The 21,648-nt window shown below is 41.7% G+C and overlaps 1 long non-coding RNA gene across 2 annotated transcripts in view; it reads right to left on the reverse strand.

Moving 5' to 3' along the window:
* The window catches only part of LOC125924513 (uncharacterized), a 38,628-nt gene that overhangs the window by 8,933 nt on the left and 8,047 nt on the right, over positions 1-21,648 (reverse strand). For both annotated transcript variants that reach the window (XR_007458446.1, XR_007458445.1), the window contains exon 2: positions 9,794-9,924. This is a non-coding gene — a long non-coding RNA (uncharacterized LOC125924513). The remainder of the gene's footprint in view (positions 1-9,793; positions 9,925-21,648) is intronic.

Raw genomic sequence — 21,648 nt, forward strand, 5'->3', positions numbered from 1 at the left:
ATAAACACTCCTTACATTCTCTTATATCATGAGGGGAAGTCTCATAAAATAGAATTTCATCTGAATCCTTGTGTTTATAGGGCACACACCTGTAACAGTAGTACAAACACTAAGCTCATTCTGAATTCAAAGCTGTATGTTTTCTGCATGCATAACAGATCACGTTTTTGTGAATCTGATATACCTTGTTCCGATGAAGGCTGGTGGATGCAGACAAAGCAGCGTGCAAGCGACAGCCTGATGAAACAAGTGTTTCCCTGAACAAAAGTCCTATATGTATTCATCTTGGAATCATTGTGTAGCGTAAGAGTAATTTATTGTATTATGGGACTCAATGCAATAGAATAACTTATGAAGCTGAAAGTAACTTTCCTAACCATTAATGAATAATGCAAAACAATTTTTTTAATAAAAGAAACACTGAATTTTGTTTTCTCTTTAGAAAAATTATACAATTGTTATTGCATGAAGAGTTAATCAGAGCATATGGAGCCAAAAACTCTGTGGGAAGAATGTATTATAGAGATGTGTCAGGCAATTATTTAATAAGAATGTGATATTTATGAGTTCTGTGATCCTGGTAGGATTAGTCAACTTTGTTATATTTGAAATTTGTTGTATGTTCTTCTCAGTCTAAAGAAATATTCACTTTTGTATCAAATTTTATATTCCTCCTTTTGTATTTTTTTTCTTAAAGAAGACCCTCCTCCCCTCCCCCCAGATTATATGTGTTAAGCCCTATATAATCAGAAACTGGCCGTGTTAACACATAATGATGATCGACATGACTTGTTCATTGTTTTTTTGAAAGCCAACTGCAGGCAGGGCAACGTGGTAGGGACTATAATTATGGTATAAAGTGGGAAGAGCCCTTGGTTGGAGTTAAGGGTCCAGAAAGAGAAAGAGAGAGGGAGAGAGAGAGAGAGAGAGAGGAAGAGAGAGACAGCCATATTAGATTAGGCAAAAACCTTCCCCTCTTTAAAACTTGATTTCATCTTTAGTGAAATAAGGAATTTGGATTAAATAAGTCCTAAAATTCACCTTCACTTGATAATTTTATGAACGTCCATTTCAGAGTCAGCCCAAGCCTTGATATTATTTATAAATAATATTATCACTACCTAGTTGTTTCTGCTCTCCAGGAGTTTATGATCCAGTGAGCCAAGACTGGCTTTTGGTTTGCTGTGACAGGCAATGTTTTCTGGGAGTTCTTTTCCTTTGTGTCACAGGTTGATTTACATCTTGGGCTAAATGAACTCCAATTCTGATTGCTGAAGTTTTGAAGCTGTGCCTGGGCATGTTCTCATGAGGATGCTGTTCCTATTTCGGCAGGAGTTACCATATCTAATAGCTGAGTTACTCTCTTGGTCTCATTGATCCTCTGACAAGACCTGTGAGGGCATGTACTCCTGCCTGGCAGTTTGGGGCATGATTCCATGACTTTGTTTTCTTGGACCCTAACATCTAATAGAACATTCTGTTTGATGTTTTGACTGTTCTGAGGGCATCCTCTAGGTTGTTGGGAATGATTTCTGCTACAGGGATAATGCTTATTGTCACATGGGATACTGACATGACATTGCTCTGTAGTTCTTTTTGCTAAGGAACCACTGTCCATATAAATGTCAAAAACGAAATTTCCATCAACCAGCTACTGTTCATTCTATATTAGAAAAAGAGCAGTGTGTGCTTCAGGTGACACTTCTGTTTTTATTCCCATGCCTAAGTTAACCATGGCTGTTTTTATTCATTATTCATCTATGGATTTGATTTATATCCCTTCTTTTTCCAACATAAGGATTTGAATTAGATTTCTGAATTCAATAGGGAATTCTGGCCATATCAAGATGCCATTTTTGAACATGGCAAGCTCATAATTGTATTTGGGTTTGAGTTTGATTTCCAAAGATAGCTTTAAAAGGTGCCAACAGCTCTTAATAAGGTCACTTACATAAGCAGGTAATTAGTTTAAGAACAGAATGTCAACATTGATAAAAGCTGCTAATTTGGTTATTTTTAAAGATGTTTCTGCTGTGGAAGAATACCTTTTAAGTAAGAACTCTTGTTTGCTATGACTGTTTTTGAAGATTACATGCAAGTCAGTTAAATGATTCATTCACTAATTCCCTCAATAAATATTTGCTAAGGCACTGGATGAGAAGCTGCTGACCACTCGCAGAGATGATGCAGCTCCACAGACTGAGAGTTAGTATGAAGAAGATGGAAGTTACAGGTCAACTTGACCCAGAAAAGGAAATCCTGCCTTTGAAGTTCCACCCAAAGATGGGACATTGATAGATGGTGTTGATCTATGCTGGCTTGGCAGACAGAGGGGGAAAAAAAAGGCTCAACACCAGCATGGTCCTTTGGGGGAACCAGAGACATTGGCTCTATTTAATAAAGAAAGTGGTCATTTGGTTGCTGCTAGAGACAAAAAGCCAACCATAGGATAAGTCACAAAAGCAATAAAAACAGAAGTTGCATGGAGCAAATAGCACAAACAATGTGGTCATATATCAGTCTCTTTAGATGGGTAATAATCACTATATAGATGGGTCAAATAATTAGCATTAATGCAACCACAGTTCTAGACTATGTGGAAAGTGTCTTGAACATTTCACTAATTAATTCAATCAGTCATTCAAACAATGAATTTTTATTGAGGCTATGCGCTAGGCCTCTGCTAGTAGGTGATGGAGAATCAGAGATGAATAAACTGTATGGAGTGCAGTGTAAGGAGACAGATAAGTAAACCAACACTACGATATAGTTTGAAAAGTGCAATGACAGAGTACTTGAAAAGCACCCAATTCACTCGTGAAGGAGTGGTGAGCGAGGGACGCTAGGAGAGAAAGCATGGCCAAAACCATTGGTAGGTTACGCAACTACCATTTCCCCCATTCATCCTTGCCAATAGAACCTTTTGCTCTATATAAGGCAGAATGCATTCAAAGAAGAGGGCTTTCCGCCTGGTCACAGGGAAACCACAGCAACCTTTTCCCTTTGCCAGTGATTGCTCTAGGGTAAGTTGGTAACCTAGACCTACTGGTCCCAATGGTAATGGGACCAGTAGGAAAGTCTGCTGGGAAATATTTTCTTCTCTGATAAAAAAGATGTCCCAGGGGAAGCCTTCATTTCTTTCTGCCTTTAGATGTGGTTTTGTGTGGATCTGATGTTTGGAGTCAAGGCATGCATTTTGAGACCATCTGGGGAAAGCCAAAAAGAGAAGGCAGCCTGCAGCTCAGATATCATCAGGCTGCTCAATTAGCTAGCTCTGGAGTTGCCTGCTGTGCACTTCTTTCTAGGGAGGTAATAAACCTCTATATAATGCTGTATTACATTTCCAGTTTGATGTTTTGTTAGTTGAAGCTGGAAACATCTCAATTGATACAAGAGTCTTCCTGAAGGAAGTTCTGAGCTGAGTCTTGCTGAGCTGAGTCTTGAAGACTGTGTAAGACTTAATCAGACAAAGAACCGAGTGAGGCAGGTACAAAAGGCACTGAGCCAGACAGACACATCTGGGGAACCACAGTACTTCAGTACGGCTATGGCAAAAGGTGGGGCTGGAGAGAAATGTGTGTGTGCCATGAGAAGAACCTTAAATGTATCCTGAAATAACCCCAGAGGCACTGCACTGAAGATGTCTCTTAGATTTGCATTTCATAGAGATGATTCTGGTGGCCATAAAGGGGATGGAATAGGGGGCTTGGGATGAGACAGACAGCAGGTAGGCTAATCCTGATGAGAAACGAAAAGGGTGGTGAAGTGGGGAGATGTTAGGAAGGCAGGCTCCACAGGACTTGAAGGCTGACTGAATGTGGGGGAAGACACAGTGAGGTGGGAAGGCCAATTCCTGAGTTTCCGGTGGGTGTCTAGGCAGGTAGAAGTTTTTGCAACTGAGCTAGGAAATGAATAAGGTGGTTCTGAGGCTGGGGGAAACAGTTGGTATGTGTGTGATGGGTTGAAGGGGCATGGGGATAATAAGTTCAACTTGAACACATCCATTTGAGAATTCTGAAGGACAAGCAGGTGGGGATTTCTAGTGGGCAGTTTTATATGTAGGACTAAAGCCAAGGGCTCTGAGAAGAGGTCTTTCCTGGAGAGATCTGAGGATCCTCTGCACAAAGATGCTGTTGAAACCTTGTGAGTGGGTGTACAACACGCAGACTGAGATGAGAAGTTTCTCTGGAAATGCCCACACTTGAGAAGCAAGAAAGAGGAAAAAGGCAAGAAAAAGTGGGACAAAGGAGGCAAAGAAGCATCAACCAGAGAAACAGGAGAAAATGGTACAATGGAAGCAAAGGAAAGGTTATTTCCAGAAAAGAGACGGGGCAATATTGTCAGATTCCAGAGAAATGTCAAGTCAGATGGACTCTGAGAATCCAGGTGTTTTACAGAAGGGAACTCGTAACCAGAGGAATGGTGGGGATAGGAATGGGTTTGTGCTATGGTAGGAGAAGCAAAGGAAGGTAAGGAAATGGAGACAGATGTATACACCATGGGTTCTTAAACTTCACAGCACATTGGAATTTGCTGGAACTCAGCCCCAGGGAGCATAATTTAATTGGTTTGGGGGAGTCCCCTAACCATGAGGGGCACCAAAATTCCCCCAGGTAATTCTACTACGCGTCAAATTAGAGAAGTCCTGCCCCCAACTACACTGTGGGAAACTCAGCTGAGTGGGAGGAGGGCTCACGGCCCAGAGAGGCAGGCTAGAGGATGGTAACTCCTCAGAGAGACAGAAGAGGCTGAGATGGAGACACAAAGCACTGAACTTTTGCTGGGGGAACGCAGCAGGTCTTCCATGAGGAAGAAGATGCTATAAAGATGTGAAGGGGGTGTGTACCATTCGGGAGAAGAAGTCGAGGGAGACACCTGTATGCTGGTTTCTCTTGTTGGAGTTCCTCATGGGCCACAGAGTTCATTTGTATGACGGATTTACCGTTGGTTGTTTTCTTGTGTATGCCTATCCTTCCTGCTATACTGCAAGCTCATCTGTTTGGCTCACCATTGGATCTCCAGCAGCAGATCTATTGCCTGGACTCTAGTAGGTGCTCATTAGATATTTGTTGAATGAATGAGTGGCTTATTTATCTCCCTTGGTGTGCTCAGCAGTGATCACTAGGATGCTCAGAAGTATGTCAAAAGAAGTGAGAAGCCAGAGGCCTGCCACGGACATCACATGACACCCAACTTCTAATTTGATTCATCAACACCACAGAGCCTAGAAACTGAAAATTAAGACCAGTGACCAATGTGCGGCCCAAACCCCATTACTGCCTGTGGACTGACCTTGGGCAGGATGGTCACCTGGGCAACCTTACTGGAGAAACAAAGGAGAGGTGGAGTGGGAAGGAGTTGTTTGGGAATGTGAAAGAAGCAAGGAGAATTTCAAATGTATGCCTCACAGAGGCATTTGCAAACAGGTCTTCCTTTTTTTTCTTTTTGTTTGCTGAACTGACCGGCTGGCTCATATTATCCTACAAGAAGCAGAAAGAAGTGAATTAACAAAATTCAGTGTCTCTGTTCCCTTTATGGGGCTAGCATGTGCCTTTTAGTGGGTTGTTTGAAGTTGCTGATCTGTCTCTTACCAATAGGTTTCATGAGGGCAAATAATTTTGTCTGGTTTATTCTCTGATGTATCCACAGCCCTTAAATCAGCATCAGCCCACAGTAACTATTTACTGAATGAATGAATGGACATTCACATTGTGCCCTGGCTTTTATTTCAGGCCTGTGGGTTCGCTGCTTTGAAATCGTGCACTGCTCCACCTCCCAGTCTAGAACTTAACCATCACCCACTCCATCATGAAACTAACTAGGACTCCATAAGGAAGGGATTTTGTTTAATCATCCTTGGTACCTATCACTGTCCTGAGCCCGTAAGAGAATTCGTTCATTCAAAAAATATTGGCTACTTGTCTTGCTAATTCCAGGTACTGAGGTAGGCCCCATTGATACCATGTTAAACAAGATCCAGTTTCTCACCTCAAGGGTTTACCATCCTGGGAGGAGGAAAACCTACAGGCAAATAAACCAGTGAGCAGTGCTACAGTGGGGTCTGTACAAAGAGCAAGAGGAGGGCACACAATGGAGAACTTCCATCTTCCTGGGGCTAGGGTACGGATGGTTTGCAAGGTTGGTCAGGGAAGGCTCCTCAGAGTGGCTTCTGGCTGAGTAGGGACATGGGAGGGTATGTAGGTTGGTAGGCACGGATATAGAGTGAAAGAGGGAAGGTGGTGGTCATGGGAGAAGTGTGTTAGGCTGAGAGAAGAGTGTGACCATGAAAACAAGGAGACGAGGGGCACCAGGTGGCTTTGTTGGTTAAACGTCCGACTCTTGATTTCAGCTCAGATCATGATCTCATGGTTTGTGAGATCAAGCCCCACACTGGGCTCCGTGTTAATGGCTTGGAGCCTGCTTGGGATTCTCTCTCCCCCTTTCTCTTTGCCTCTCCCCTGCTTGTTCTCTTTCCCTCTCTCAATAAATAAATAAACATTTACAAGAAAAAGAAAACAAGGAGACATGAGAAAGTGGAGAGGGGTGTGGCTCAGGGCTAGGGTTGTCTATCAAGACATGGAAAATAAATCAACGATTTATTATAATCAGAACCTGGGTCTCAGACTTAGCTAGAACGGCTGAAGGCAGACAAAGTAGTCTTTTCTGTTTGTGGATGGAGGGACCCCAGTCCCAGTGCCCAGATCCCAATGAGTAAGATCTCTGCTGAAGCCTGGGCTTTGCTTTCTTTGTTTGCAATTGATTACTGTGGTTGTGAAGATCTCATTTTTCTCCACTCCAAATCCTGCATCTCTTGTCTGAGACTGATCTATGTGATTACACCCTTCTTTTCATATTGATCTGGTTTTATGGCACGAGATACTTTCAAATGATAAAACTTGTTTTCTTTGAGATAAAAAGGGTAGGAAAAGAAATTGACTATAGTGTTTGTAGAAGGATAAAGGAAATAAACATTTTTGGATAAACATGGACATTTTAAGCCCCAAACTGTGATCTATTATGGACATTTATATCCAAAAGGCAACCCTGTACACAGCAGTGAACAGAAAATGTTCAGGCTGCAAATAGGAAATGCTTCAAGGAAAACATTCTTCTTTTAAAATAAATCCAAAACAAAGATAATTGAAACTAAACCCCATCCCTAATTTGTACTAAAAACCATGTGGCCTAAGTGTACAATTTATAAATGAAATTATCCTTGGCTTCTTGAACTGTCATGATTGGCTTCATCAATGAAAGGAGGAAATAGAAGGAAGGACCTTTATCTTAGGATGTATTTCCTCTCTGAATGGGGCTCCTGTTTAATTGGTTTTTCTCTGTTTTTTTTTTTTTTCCCCCCCTGTGGGCAGAAATAGAGAAGAGGTTGAAGGATGGACCAGTCAAGGCAGATACCCCAGACTCCTCTCTTTAAACCAAAGAAAAAAAGTAGAAGGTATATTGACATTTTGTTTTAAATTTTCTAACTTGGCTCAAGTCATTTAACTTTCTTCACAATGATATCTATACCAGAGAAACGTATATCCTGTATTTCTTGTCGGGAAAGAGAAAACAATTCTTCAAATGCTTGATAATGTGGCGGGCAAGAAGTACATGGACATAATGTGGTATGAACTGAAAGGCTCCATGAAACTTCCTCTATGACCATAATACAAACAGTTTCCATTATTCTGCCATTGTACCTAGAGTTCCTATTTGATTCATTCCTTTAGGGAAAGATATGGCAACAATTCAGATTATTCTGATCAGATGGTGAATCAACCCAGCTAGATTGTCCACTGCTGGATGGCAGACCTATCTTCTGATTCCAAGTATGTCCACTTGGCCTAAATATGTCTATATCCATGGTAGGTGTTTAGTAAGTGTATGTGGAGAGCCAAAACTGAGCATTTTCAACCATTAGCACCATACTAGGATGGTTCACTTATAAAATAATTGTCCAACTAAGAACACTGAAATTTATACTTATTTAGAAGAAGGAAACTTAGGTTGATTTGGGTGTTTTAGCAGACCAGGAGCAGGAGAAGGTGCAGTGAGATGCCTGGGACCCAGGACACTAGACCTGTATTAGAAACATAATGTGACCACATATGTAATTAAGAAATTTCTAGTAGCTGCATTGAAAAAGGTAAAAGAAACAGGTAAAATTAATTTAATATATTAAAAATTATCATTTAAACATGTAACCAAAATAAAAATTATTAGTGAGGTATTTTACATTTTAGTTTCATACTAAGTCTTCAAAATCCAGTGCGTATTTTAATCTTACAGCAAATCTCAATTCAGAGAAGCCGCGTTTCAAGTGTCCAAGAGCCACATGTGGCTACCATGTTGGACAGCCCAGAACTGGAAGGCCAGTTGGCACACAGGGAGGGAAACAGAGAGGGAAAGAACAAGGGGGGAGCCTTAGGGAGTCTTAGGGAGGAGGCTTAGGGAGCCAGGTGCCAGAAGAAAGTGGCTGGGAACAGGGAGGGGAGTTGGAAAGCAGGAAGGCATTGAGACAGAATATGTTTTGTAAGTCTGATGGGGCCTTTTAGTACAATGGCTGGAGCTGCACTGCTCAGATACATTTGCTCAGGCTGGGTTGGAAGGATTTTTCAGGGCTGCTATAGGTGCGGTTCCTTCAAGTGCTGTTCCTTTGGTGTCCTTGATTAACTCATCCAACTCAAAGTCTCTGAATTTAATAAATTCAAGGAATTATTAGAACACCAAAATTATCACCTAATTTCTTCTAGAGAAAATGACCATCTTCTAGAAGAACATATTCAAATTACCATCTTGAAGCACAGGTATCCCTGGCCAGATGATATCTCCATGACTCTATATTTAATGTCACAGAGATTGTAGTAGAGACTGTGAGAAACAGGGTAGACAGAGAAACTTTCAGTCACTTTTACCAGCATGCCATCCAGTCTATCCAGGGCACTTTTCCATGATCTACAACCCATGAACTTAAACTCAGTTTGGAGGCATCTTCCATGAAGACATTATGGATGTATGGCACTATTTTACCATAATTGGGATGGGTGGGTGGGAGGGAAACCCACACCTAAATGCCATTTGCTTCATTAGAGACTGGATGTTGAAACGTTCTTTCTTGTTAAATTTAGAAATTTACAACAGTGGCAGCCCCAGTCACCCCACTTAATTCAAGCTGTATTTCTCTCCTAGGAAACAAATTAAAACTTAAAATTTTTAGGATTCTTTTTCTATTATACCCCATTAGATTTTGTCTCAGAAATTCCACATGCTGAGAGCTGAGAAATAAAAGATTTCAGGATCTTTCCAGCACACACTATTCAGAAAGAAAATTTCCATCTTCACTCCCATGAGTGGAATAATCCAACCTAGGAGGTGTAGTTCCATTAAGACCAATAACCTGAGGCCTGCACCTGATCTTTTTTTTTTTTTGTCCTTTCCTTATTTTTTTAAAAATTTTTAAAAATTTATTATTATTATTATTTTGAGAGAGAGAGAGAGAACACAAACAGGGGAGGGACAGAGAGAGAGGGAGACACAGAATCGCAAGCAGGTTCCAGGCTCTGAGCTGTCAGCACAGAGCCCTATGTGGGGCTCAAACTCATGAACTGTGAGATCATGACCCAATCCAAAGTCGATGCTTAACCGACTGAGCCACCCAGGCACCCCCTGCTTTCCTTATTTTTAAACGGCCTTCTCTTGATTGTGCCTTTCCATGGATTTCTTGGGCATGTTCTTTTCCAATCACAGGTATTATCTGTATCTTTGCTTACAATAATGGTTCCACCCAGAAACTTACCTAGTAATTGAGTATTTTGGATGGGTCTTCCCCTCTCAAATCTGTCCAAAATTTCTGTAACTACCTGGCAGATTGGCCAGTCTCCTGCTTGTGGTTTCTTCAGTTACTCTTATCAGGGACTCTTCCTAGAGCTGTAAAAGGATGGCTGTCAATGCTTTCAAACTTGACATTCCTTAACCAGTGTGGGGAGAGGAGGGGTCATTATAGCTGGATCTTCCTCCTAATCTTTTCTTTGGGATCAGCTAGATCTGGGTGTGTCTTTTCATTCCCTTTATATCCATCTACCTTGTCTCTAAAACCCCAATTGTTTTCCTAAGGAAAGCTTTCTTTTCCTCCTACTTAAGCAGCCCATCTGCTTTCATTTGTCTTTCATTCTCTCTCTGCTCCTATTTAGATAGTAGGACAGAAGCATATTTTGACAACCAACCCATTTCCTCCTCGAATTTCTGAGCAAACCTGCTTTTAGATATACTGTTTCAAGTTTAGGCCTCCTAACTTGCCTTCTTAACTTTTCGGGCGATAATAATTTCACTGAGCATTTTTTTGAGGGGGGATGTTTTATTTGTTTTCTTTATCTAAACTCAGGAAGATGGATTATTCTTATAAAACAATGGCTTCTATTCCTTTCAATACATCCATTAGTGAAATCTACCACCCTTTGGGAGTGTCTCCAATCTTAGCAACCCTGAAATGTAAAGCGAGGCCCAGAATTTATGCAATCAACAAACTAAGGGCAAATTTGAGGCTGAGAGTTTTACTTCCATTATTTCATTCAATTTCCACAATAGCCATTGAGGTGTGTATTCATAACATTCAATTTATAGAGAAGCAAAGTAAAAATTGGAAAGATTAAGCAACTAATCCATGTTATAACAAGTAATAGGAGATAGAACTAGGATTAAAATCCAGATCTGATTCTAAAGGCAGCACTCTCAGCCTGGGTACTGTATCATTTGCCTGTTAAAAGGTGGGTCACTGTCCATCCCTGCCCTTTCATTTAAATCCATATTCCTTGGACGTGAATCTCGGGAAATTGTTGGCTTCCCTCTCTCGTTATGCTTCCAGAATGCGTTTCCTTGCAGATGATGAAGTGGAGATGGGTAAGAATGAAAGGATGAACAGGAAGCTCCAGATGCAGGTGGGGCATGCTGAAATGATAGGTTGTGTACATAAATCAGTGGATGTGCATGGCTCTTGGTGACAGACACCCATTTGCCCTACAGCCAAACTGTCTGCTTTGGCTTTGCCGAGCTGTAGTGAGAGCCAAACTGTCTACTACTGAATCAGTGACCCAACAAGAGGGGCTGAAATTATTAAATCAAGCCAAATAAAAATCAAACCCTGTGCATTGCTGCAATGGAAGAAGAAGAGATGTCACATGCCGTTCCTGAGTATTTCAGAGATTTTTGTTGCCTGGGAATGGAATTCCAATGACTAGAAAGGCAGAGGGATGATTGCCTTAATGCATTGCCCGTTAATCCTGTTCATCCTTTTGCCAAGGAGGTAATGAAGCTGAGGCAGAAGGAATTGTTATTAAACAACCCAACTTAAATCTACTATTTAAGCTAAAAGTAAAGCAGAACAGGAAGGTCCCCAAAGTCATAAAGGATAATAGTTTAAGCTAGAGAGGGAAATCTAAGGCAGGTTGCTGTAAACCTTGATTTTCAACCCTGTTACTGATGCAGATGGGCCTGTGGATCTTTTGAAATTTATTACTTTTTCATGCAAATTTGAGCCAAGCAAATTTGAAATTGTGTAATATGAAAATAGTAATAAAGCCTCCCTTTAGGTATGACATTTAGGATAATATAAATTCCCCTTATTTGTCATGTTCCCAGCAGGAAATAGATGGCACACTTAAATTGGATGAAAGGACTATTTACAAAGGTGTGGGCAGGGTGCAGGGAAACTGCCAGAAGTAGTACAAACACTGGCTCCAGACCCACAGGGACCAGGGGAGGGAGCAGTTATTGAACCCTCAGCAGGCCAGCTGTATGGGGAGGGCCACCTGATGGGAACCTGGGTCTTTAGTAGAGGGACACAGCTGGTCTGTGGTGGCCCAGCAGAGTAGGACTCCTAGAAATTGATACCCTAACCTCTGTCCTCCGTCTCCCTGATTTCTTGCAGGTGCTGTGCATTGGCAGAATCTGGCTGGAAGCCAGAGGGCAAGGAGACTTGTTGATGTTGCATATATAGATCAAGTTCCTATGGCGAGCAGGGTGAAGGATCCGGAGGATCCCCAAGCTAAACCAAAAACCGAGCCAAGAATCATATAATTTCAAACTAACAGTAGGGCAAATTGTAAGCGATGCTATTGTTCCATGGCAATGCCCTTTCAGCTGGTAAACAGCACTCACACCCCGACTTCCCCCAAACTATCTATCCATGGTCAGGATTGCACTTGAATTGTATCGATTTTGAATTACGAGCAGCTTTGAGGAAACATGCGTTCCATTGAATTCAACCTCCCCAATTCACCTTCTCCCAAATATCATGTTGGTTTGGGGTCTTCCTATAGGAGATTTTAAGCTGCAAATTAATTACCAGGCTACAGAAAGAATTCTGGCTCACCTTTACGCAGCTTCTGTGTTCTTGAAATGCCAGAAAATTAAGATTTTTCTAAATACAATTCTATTTTTATTTTGAGGCATGGGATGTTTTAGGTGCAGTGCAGCCCTTCTTTCCTCTTACCCTAGAACTGATTGGTACTCCAAGAAATTAATTTTAAATGGAATTAACAGTGATGTTTTCCTTGTCACAATGGATTGCAGAAGTCCTGGCTGCTAGACTGTAAGTTCCCTGAGGGCAGGGGTTTTGTCTCATTCAACAACGGATCCTCAGCTTCTGGCATAATGCATGGTTCTTAGAAAGTACTCAATAAATACTTTTGGAATAAATGGACAAAGCTTTTAAAATTATGCATAGATCTACGCTGAATCATACCTATTTTTAACCATATTCCCTAAGTATGTATTAAAGATTTCAGCATCACTATAAATTGTGAAGGTTGAATGGCTCCCACCTCCACTGGAATGCTGGGAACACACAAACTAAGAATTAATATCCAAGATTATTAATCCTTGTGTATGATTCAATCTTTTTAAGGATTCTATGAACTGCAATTACTGCCAATTAAATTTTTTCCCTAAGACTCAGAGAAAGTCATTTATCCTTTCAGATCCCTGTGGATGCGGAAAACTTGGAATCTCGACCAAACCAAGTGTAAGAGTTGCCATGGGGCCCATTTTGTTCAGTCATCTGCTTTACTTTAAAAATAACAAGGCTGTATATTAAAGCCATCAAGGTTCAGTTCCAAGTGGGTTGAAAGGAGCTTTGATTCTCTCTAGGTAGCAGGATTCACCTCTATCACCTGCCACAAGGCAAGGACCAGCTGGGAGGGGCGAGAAGGATTGAGAAAAGCTTTGCCCTGTGATACTGTTCTTTGCTTAGAAAGCCTGCATTCTGGCATCTCTTAATGATGGCTTAATTTGGGGTATTTTTAATCCAGGAGATTAAACCAAGCCATCCATTAAGAAGTTAATCCATGCATTTGATTTCCATTAAGAGGGAGAAGAACAGATTTTTTTCCTCTCTCTTTTGTCCTAATTTCCCCTTTACTTAAACTTCTTCTCTGCTCAGTGATGTCATTGTAGCTTTTAGTCTCTGGCCTGAGGGTGTGGGTGTTAGCAGGTCTCTCTGTAGCCACTGCTGATTCATCTTGGTGAATCATCTGCCTGGGCTTCTGGGCTAGGAAAGAGTGATGTCACTGTATGTCCTCTTCCTCCTCCTCCACCCCGGCCTCTCCTTTAATACTCTGCATGTTCGCAACAGGCGTGTTCAGCTGAGACTTCCCGGGAGCCTGGGAACTCACTAAGCTTCCCAAATGCCGGGTGATCCCAAGCAGGGAGCCTGGAGTTCTCACCAGTGCAGGGCTGAACTTCTTCACCTTGCTCACCACGAGGACATTCATGACTCAAACAGCGAGGAGGTGACCAAACTGACACATCAGAGGCAGCCAGACATCCAGCAGTCAAGCTTCCCAGCCCTGCTCAGCCTCTCTGCTTTGAGGTCAATTATTATAAACTATCATTTTTGTAGGAGGCTCTTAAATGGTTGTATAAACCATGGCTCTGTTTCTCAGCAGTTATAATTCAGAGCCTCTGGTACAACAGTAATCCCTGGTTTAATCTTTTCTCTCTCTCTCTTTCCATTTCTTTTTTTCTCTCTTCTTCAACTGCTTCTCCACCTCACTCCTAACTCAACAGTTTCCAGCTGTGTATCGCTTGGCTCTGCTTCCACCCCAGATTTTTCTGTAACATTCAGTTGAACTCCTTCCAGCTCCCAGATGTGCTATTTATTTATGCTGAAGCATCTGGGCCTCAACACAGCCCTGTCACTGCAACATGGAAAACTGCAAAAAATTCAACTGGCAGCTAGCTGGCAGGCTGCACCATCCTGACAAACCAGGGAGGCATTTCAAAGGCGTATGGGTGAGGTCAAAGTGAGGGGCATGAGGGGTGATGGCAACCCAGGTGAAGCCAGAAGCTCACACTCTCCCATGCTGTGGCTTTTAGATGAGTCTAGTAACACTGGAAGATGAGGGTCTGATGTATTTCAAAGCAGGATAGTGCCCAAATAACTCATTCTCCTCTGTAACTGACCTGGAAGCAAGGTTACCCAATGGGGTTGTCATCCCAAAGTGATGGGGCTCTGAGCACCAAGGAAGACAGTCCAGAACTTGGGATTGTGGGGGCCACTGGGGAGGGATGCTGGACTGGGAGCCAGAGTCCTGGTTCTGGTTCAAATTTTCTCCTGCCCCACCTCCCTTTTTTTAAAAAAATATTTATTTATTTATGGGAGAGCGCAAGTGGGGGAGGAGCAGAAAAAGGGGAACAGAGGATCTGAAGTGGGCTCTGAGCTGACAGGCTGACGGCAGCGAGCCCAATGTGGGGCTCAAACTCACAAATTGCGAGATCATGACCCGAGCTGAAGCCGGATGCCCCGACTGAGCCACCCGGGTGCCACTCTCCTGCTTCTTTTCATGACCCTAAGAAAGCCTCTTCATCTGGGATTCTATACCCTTTCCCACAAAATTAGAAGACTGGGTTAAATGGTGAGATTTCAACCTTTTTCTTAAAAAAAATTCAACCTAAATCTTAAGTGGAAGTCTTTTATGTGAGTTTAATACTATGGTGCAAGGAAGTGGTAATGACAATGTTTTGTTAAACAGCATTGCTGGCAGCCATTCCAGGGCACACTGGATCCCACAGAATTCAAAGGCAGGTGGGGTGTCAGAAGTGTGCCTTCCCAACATTCAAGCATCCTCACCTTGAGAGTCATGGGGCTTGGCCACATGGCTACCCTTCTCGATGGCAGAGAGAACAAGCCCCTCAATTGGCACTCTCTCTTCCTTTTTCCTTCCCTGGGCCAGTCTAACTTCCTCCACCCCCTCCTCCGTTCTATTACCCTCTTATCCTTAGTTTCCTGCTGATATGGCTAGTCATTCAGTTCCATCCTCTCTGAATAGGCCAGGTAGAGCAGGCATGGGACAGAACCATTTATAACGTCAGGTGAAACAAATGCTTGGCACACGGATCTTCCGGACTACTAAATGGAGCCTCTCTTGGCAGAGTTTCTGTGTATTATATCAAAAGAAACTATTCACTCTCTTTTTCCACCTTGAGTCTTGTTACTGAAAGCCCCGCTTATCCTAGCCCTAGCTTGTGTGGCAAGCCCCAGGAATAAGGGTAGGGGCGAGGATGGGTCTGTGCCCCTCTGTCTAGCCATTTCTGAGATAACTTTATTGAAACTTGAGGGTTCCTTAAAGCATACTTTGAGGACCACTGCACAAAATATAATCATCACTCCCAATCCTTGGGTCCTAAAAATTCAGAGAAGAGTAGTCTTCACTTAGATTAGAATCCTAGGAAGTTTTTGGACTAGGGGACTTTTGGAAATTCCCCCATCCTTTCTTAGCTGCTGTTTTGAGGGAAGTCTACACCAATCCAGAGTCTTACCAGTTGAGGGAAATTCCCCTTGAGGAACAATTCATAACTCCTAGCACAATATAGCTATCCTCAGGTGACACAACTTTCTCTCCAATGGTGGAGTGTGAGATACTCTAAGCACATTTCAGTTTTGGAGAATATCACTCCATACAGGTGACTTCTTATTCACAGACCCAGGAGTCCAGGTGGCCTAGAGGTGAGGGCTGTGCCACCGAAGGAGATCCCAAATCATCTCGGCTCTGTGGACAAATGATTACTTTCCCTCTGATCCTCAGTGAATGGTATAGCACCATACTTAAAGCTGTTATACATTGTATTATGTTCTCCAAATATTTGCTGCCGTACTTAGTGATGGATTAAGATCTCCTGGCTACATGAATGTTGAGCGTAGTCACTGATTTGCTTTGGCCAATGAAATGTGAGAAGTGATGCATATCACTTTCAAGATAACACTCTCAAAGCTCATGTGAAATTCTACCATCTTTCTTTTCTCTCTTTTAACAAAGGGCAATATATGAAAAGGGCAATATCCCAAATAGTGGTTGCATCATCAGCCTGGGTCTCAGAATGATGAGGATGTGAAGAGGCAGCAGACCCAAGACAGACATGTGCTAAATATGGAGCATGAACAAGAAATACACCTTTGCTTTTGTAAGCCTCATTCTAGCTCAACTGTTTCTCATGGATTAGGGGCCAGACACACCTAGCTCGGAATTTCAGCTGTAGAACCTCAGACAAATCACTTAACCTCTTGAAGCTTCCATTTTCTCATCCATGAAATGGGGACGATAATGGCACTCATCTCACTGGGTTGTTGAGAGACTTAAATACAAAAATGCAAGTAAACTGCTCAGCACAGTGCCCGATACTTAGAAAACACTTGATACATGTTACCTACTATTATTGTAAAACATATTTAGGGCACAGGAATAAAAACATGGGCGTATATGAAAGAGATGAACAATTATGAAGCAGAATAATTGGTCATAAATCTTCTTTTAACACTTAATTTTTTAAAATAATACTCAGTGGGGCACTTGGGTGGCTTAGCCAGTTGAACGTCTGACTCTCAATATTGGCTCAGGTTGTGATCTCACGGTTTGTGAGACTGAGCCCTGTGTCAGGCTCTGTGCTGGCAGCACGGAGCCTGCTTAGGATTCTCTCTCTCTCCTTCCCTCTCTCAAAATAAATAAATAAATAAATATTTAAAAAATATAAGTCAGTATTTATGACTCTATGCAGTAAGAATAATGGCTCCCAAAGATGTCCGAATCTCAATCCCCAGAACCCATCAGTATGTCACCTTATATAGCAAAAGGGACTTTGCAAATGTGATTAAGTGAAGGATTTTAGAGATGGCAGTTTATCCTGGATAATCCAGGTAGGACTGATGCAATACAAAGGGTTTTATAAGCGAAAGAGGGAGGCTGGAGAGTCAGCAAGAGAAGGAAATGTGAGGATGGCAGCAGAGTTAGGGGCGATCCAGTTGCTGGCTGGAAGAGTCAAGGAATGCAGGAAGCCTCCAGAAGATGGAGAGCCATTAGCATGGATGCTCTGCTATGGCCTCCATTAGGACACAGACCTGCCACCACCTGGATTTTAGTCCAGTGTGACCATTTGGACTTTTGACCTCCAGAACCATAAAATAATGTAATATAATATGCCACTAAATGTGTGGTAATTTGTTACAGCATCAGTAAGAAACTAATTCAGGCCCAATCCTTTTTCTGTCATTTCAGCTTTGCTTCTTGTCAACAGGTAGTCTCATTTTCCTCAGTCCAAAATCAGAAAGGTTTGGGTAGGCCTTTTTTAGATCCCAAAGCATGCTGACTCATCAATTGGGCCCCTGCCTGTGGCCACCCTTTCCTGCCAACTCCCTCCTCCATCCCACATGATCCCACCCTATCAATCTCACATACATAGTTTCAAATCATAAAAGGAATTTTCTATTTTAATTTTAAAATGACATGTTATACTTTGCTCACTGTATGTATTTTCCAGTCACTATTGAATGATAAAATTAAGGCCAGAAGGCCAGGCTCTTAGATAAACCTGAATTATGCCAGCATGTTTCTTATCATGACTTTTTCCAGAATTCTCTTCTAGCAAATGAATTCTTCCATCATCAAGAGAATGTCACATAAATTCTCTTGATGATAAATGAATTCATTTACTAGAGTAATATAGGAGGCATATGGTAGCAATTTAAAAAAAAATATCATTGGTTGCTGAAATTTTGTTTGATTATAAACAGGGAGAAGTGATTGTTGTTGTTTGCTTCTTTTAGGGACTTTTATTTTACTTCATACATTTTTTTTTTATTCCAGGATAGTTAACATACAGCATTATATTAGTTTCAGGTATACAATTTAGTAATTCAACAATTCTATACATTACTCTGTGCTCATCATGATAAGTGTATTCTTCAATCCCCATCACCTATTCCACCCATTCCCCCACTCACCCTCCCTCTGTAACTACCAGTTTGTTCTCTACAGTTGAGAGTCTGTTTCTTGGTTTCTGTTTTTTTCCCTTTGTTCATTTGTTTCTTAAATTCCACATATGAGTGAAATCATATCGTATTTGTCTTTCTCTACTTGACTTATTTTGCTTAGCATAATATTCTATAGCTCCATCCATGTTGTTGCAAATGGCAAGATTTCATTCTTTTTTATGGCTGAATAACATTCCAGTGTATGTATGTATATATATATATATATATATATACACCACATCTTTTTTATCCATTCATCTATCAATGGACACTTGGGCTTCTTCCATATCTTAGCTATTGTAAATAATGCTGTAATAAACATAGAGGTGCATATATACTTTTAAACTGGTGTTTTTGTATTACTTGAGTAAATACCCAATAGTGCGATTACTCGATCATAGGGTGGTTCTATTATTAATTTCTTGAGGGATCTCCATCCTGTTTTCCTTTTTATTGGTTTTGGTGATGGCAGACAAGAGACAAGAGGAGTATTTGTCATCTCTTTCGCACAGGCACTTTTCAAACTTTTCAGCTCACCTGTCTGTAGTATGTAGGCTGTGCAGGTGCTTCAGGGGTCTCCCTTATGCTGGCAAACCTGGAAAAAAGCCTGCTCAATGTACTACCATTTCCAGGACTATCTCTGCCTCAGGGGTTCTTGGTTCCTTCACTGCTCATGCTTGGAGTTAAGAGAATGAGTCACATGGGGAGGTGTAAATTTCCTGACCCTTCCAACTATAGTTCATAGAGTTAGCCACAAAACTTGTAAATATTCTCTTTGCGTTCTAAATTAAGATAGTAATTTTGTGCTCAGGCGGCTACTTTTTTTTTTTTTTTTTTTTTTTTTTTTTTTTTTTTTTGCTTCCCATTGACTCCCAACTCACAGAGCCCAGGCTGAGAGTAAACAACTTTCCAGAATCTCCTCAACCATAAAATGCTGGTTAGTTTTTGTTATTTTCCCTATTAAAATAGGGTTGCAGTATGGGAGGGGTACCCTCTACCAGTCCTGGTGCCAGAAAATAAACCTTTTATCTGTCTTTATACCTGGCCTTTTCTTTCTTTTTTTAAAAAGTTTAATTTTGAGAGAGAGAGAGAGGGAGGGAGGGAGGGAGAGAGAGAGAATGAGGAGGGGAGGGGCAGAGAGAGAGGGAGAGAACGAATCCCAAGCAGGCTCTGTACTGCCAGTGCAGAGCCCAATTTGGGCTTGATCTCACAAACCGTGAGATCATGATCTGAGCCGAAATCAAGAGTCGGATGCTTAACTGATTGAGCCGCCCAGGCACCTGGTTGACCTTTTATTTCTAAGTGTCCCCCCATTACTTTAGAGGTCAGGGCTGTGAGCAACAACCACCCCCCCCCCCCGCCTCAACTCGAAACTCCTCTTCTTTCTGATATCCAGTCCTAGGGAAGGGTGGTCTGGCTACTCTCCAGTGACCAGCATCTCCCTCTCGGAGTGTAGTGTAAAATCTTAATACGTACAGTATACTCACTATCCTCATGCTAGATTTTTACTATTACATTTCAGCCTGGATTCTGCAGTGGAAAACTTAGTGCAACATAACTTTCATTCAATATTTTTATCTAAATATGGTTACACCCATTTTTAGCTAGATATTGCAGGAATTGGTATCTGAACCATACCAAAGAGCAGATGGAGTTGGCTTTTTCTGAGGAAGACAAAGCATTAGGTTTTCTTGTCTTAGTTATGAAAATGCCAGCTTGAGCAATTAACTGGCTGGTGTCCTAATTGTCTTAATGTGTGAATCACAGGGGCCATATGGCCCACCTGATCAATTGTGTGGGTATGAAGAAGGGGAGGGAAAAAAGGAATCCAAAGGGGCATAGTCACCCAAGTCTACCATTTATGTCAGAAGTGTGTTGGTTGCCAGTAAAGATTTGTAGATGTAGCTGCTGGGAGAAGCGAGCAGCATGGCGTGTCTCTGAGCTGGTCTTGCCTTCATATTATAGGGAGATGAAAATATTTTTTGGAGTCTAAATTACATGTGTGAAGAAACAGGAGGTAGCAATGGGGTTCTATGTATGAAGAAATAAAGCCAATTAAAAATAATTATCATCATCTTTGAAGTTCTAAAAAAAAAATCTTGTCAAGAATATAACCCCTCACTTGTGCCCATCTTGAGTAACAGCTGTCTCCCAGTTGCCATCAATTCCTCACTTGCCTTAATGGCAAAGGGTAGAGTCCTACCTTGGATCATATTACTGCTCTTTATTTTCAAAGGCTTCTCTTGAGTGGCAGCCACAAAAATCTCTCTTCTTTGGAAGAATTCAAATAATTTCCAGACATTCATTCATGATTTCACTTATAAACTTAGTTTTAAAAAAATAAGGGTGTAGAACAGGGATTTAAAAGTGGAGTCTACAAGCAGAATTGTTCTGTTTGGTTCTCACAGGATTTTTAAGAAATTTCACATTAAAAAAATGCAGATTTCTCCACGGCTGTAATTAGCTGGAGTTAAGTGGCAATCGCTAGCCTGAGAAAGGGCATAACCCAATCTTCAATTCCCTACAGACGTGCACTGGGCTGGCTTCATTCACTTATACCACCTGCCCGGTCCTATAACTGAACCCTGGCCTGAATAACCACCTCTGACACTATTGGGAAACTGAGGTACAGATTACTCTGTGAGGCAAACACAGCGTAAGTCCGCAAGGACTCAGCTTTGTGTGTGAATGGAAGAGGACCTGAAGTGGGGAAAAGTTTTTAAAAGCAACCGGAATGGTTTCTCTATAAACACACAGTGTGGGGGAAGCAAAGAAAGGAAAGTGATGGAGACAGAGAAATCGATGAGGAAATGGGGGAGGAGGGCATGGTTCTCAGGAGAGCTTTGTGCCCATTTGGTAGCAGGGGACAGAATGAAATCCACCAGTCTGTTCCTCATGTGATATTATCTCCCGCAGACAATGCCCAGGTTCCAGACACAGTGTCAACTGGAGATGGCCACATTTGCAGAGGCTGACTTCAAGACATGTTCACTTTCTCCTCTAAATTCTATAAACTCTGTGTCCTTGGATGAAGCCACTATAGCTTGGGACCTGAACCACCACAGAACTGCTTTCATAAAGTGGCTCTCTGTCCCGCTCGCCAGCCTTTGTGGCTGGTGCTATAGGAGATGCCCATGGTGCTGGATTCAGCATCAGGATGGTACCGGGGCTTTCAATTCTGATATTCCTTTCTGGGTTCAGTATTGAGAATACATGTTTTCTCTGAGAACATGTTTTTTCGTTTCGTTGCTGTTGTGTGTATGTGTGCGTGTGTTTTTAACATTGCAAACATTATAAAGGTTATACCACATCTCCTTGCACTGGTAGGTGAAAGGCCAGATTTCTCTCCTCGC

This window comes from Panthera uncia, chromosome F2 (genome assembly GCF_023721935.1).
Source record: "Panthera uncia isolate 11264 chromosome F2, Puncia_PCG_1.0, whole genome shotgun sequence".
NCBI lineage: Eukaryota > Metazoa > Chordata > Mammalia > Carnivora > Felidae > Panthera > Panthera uncia.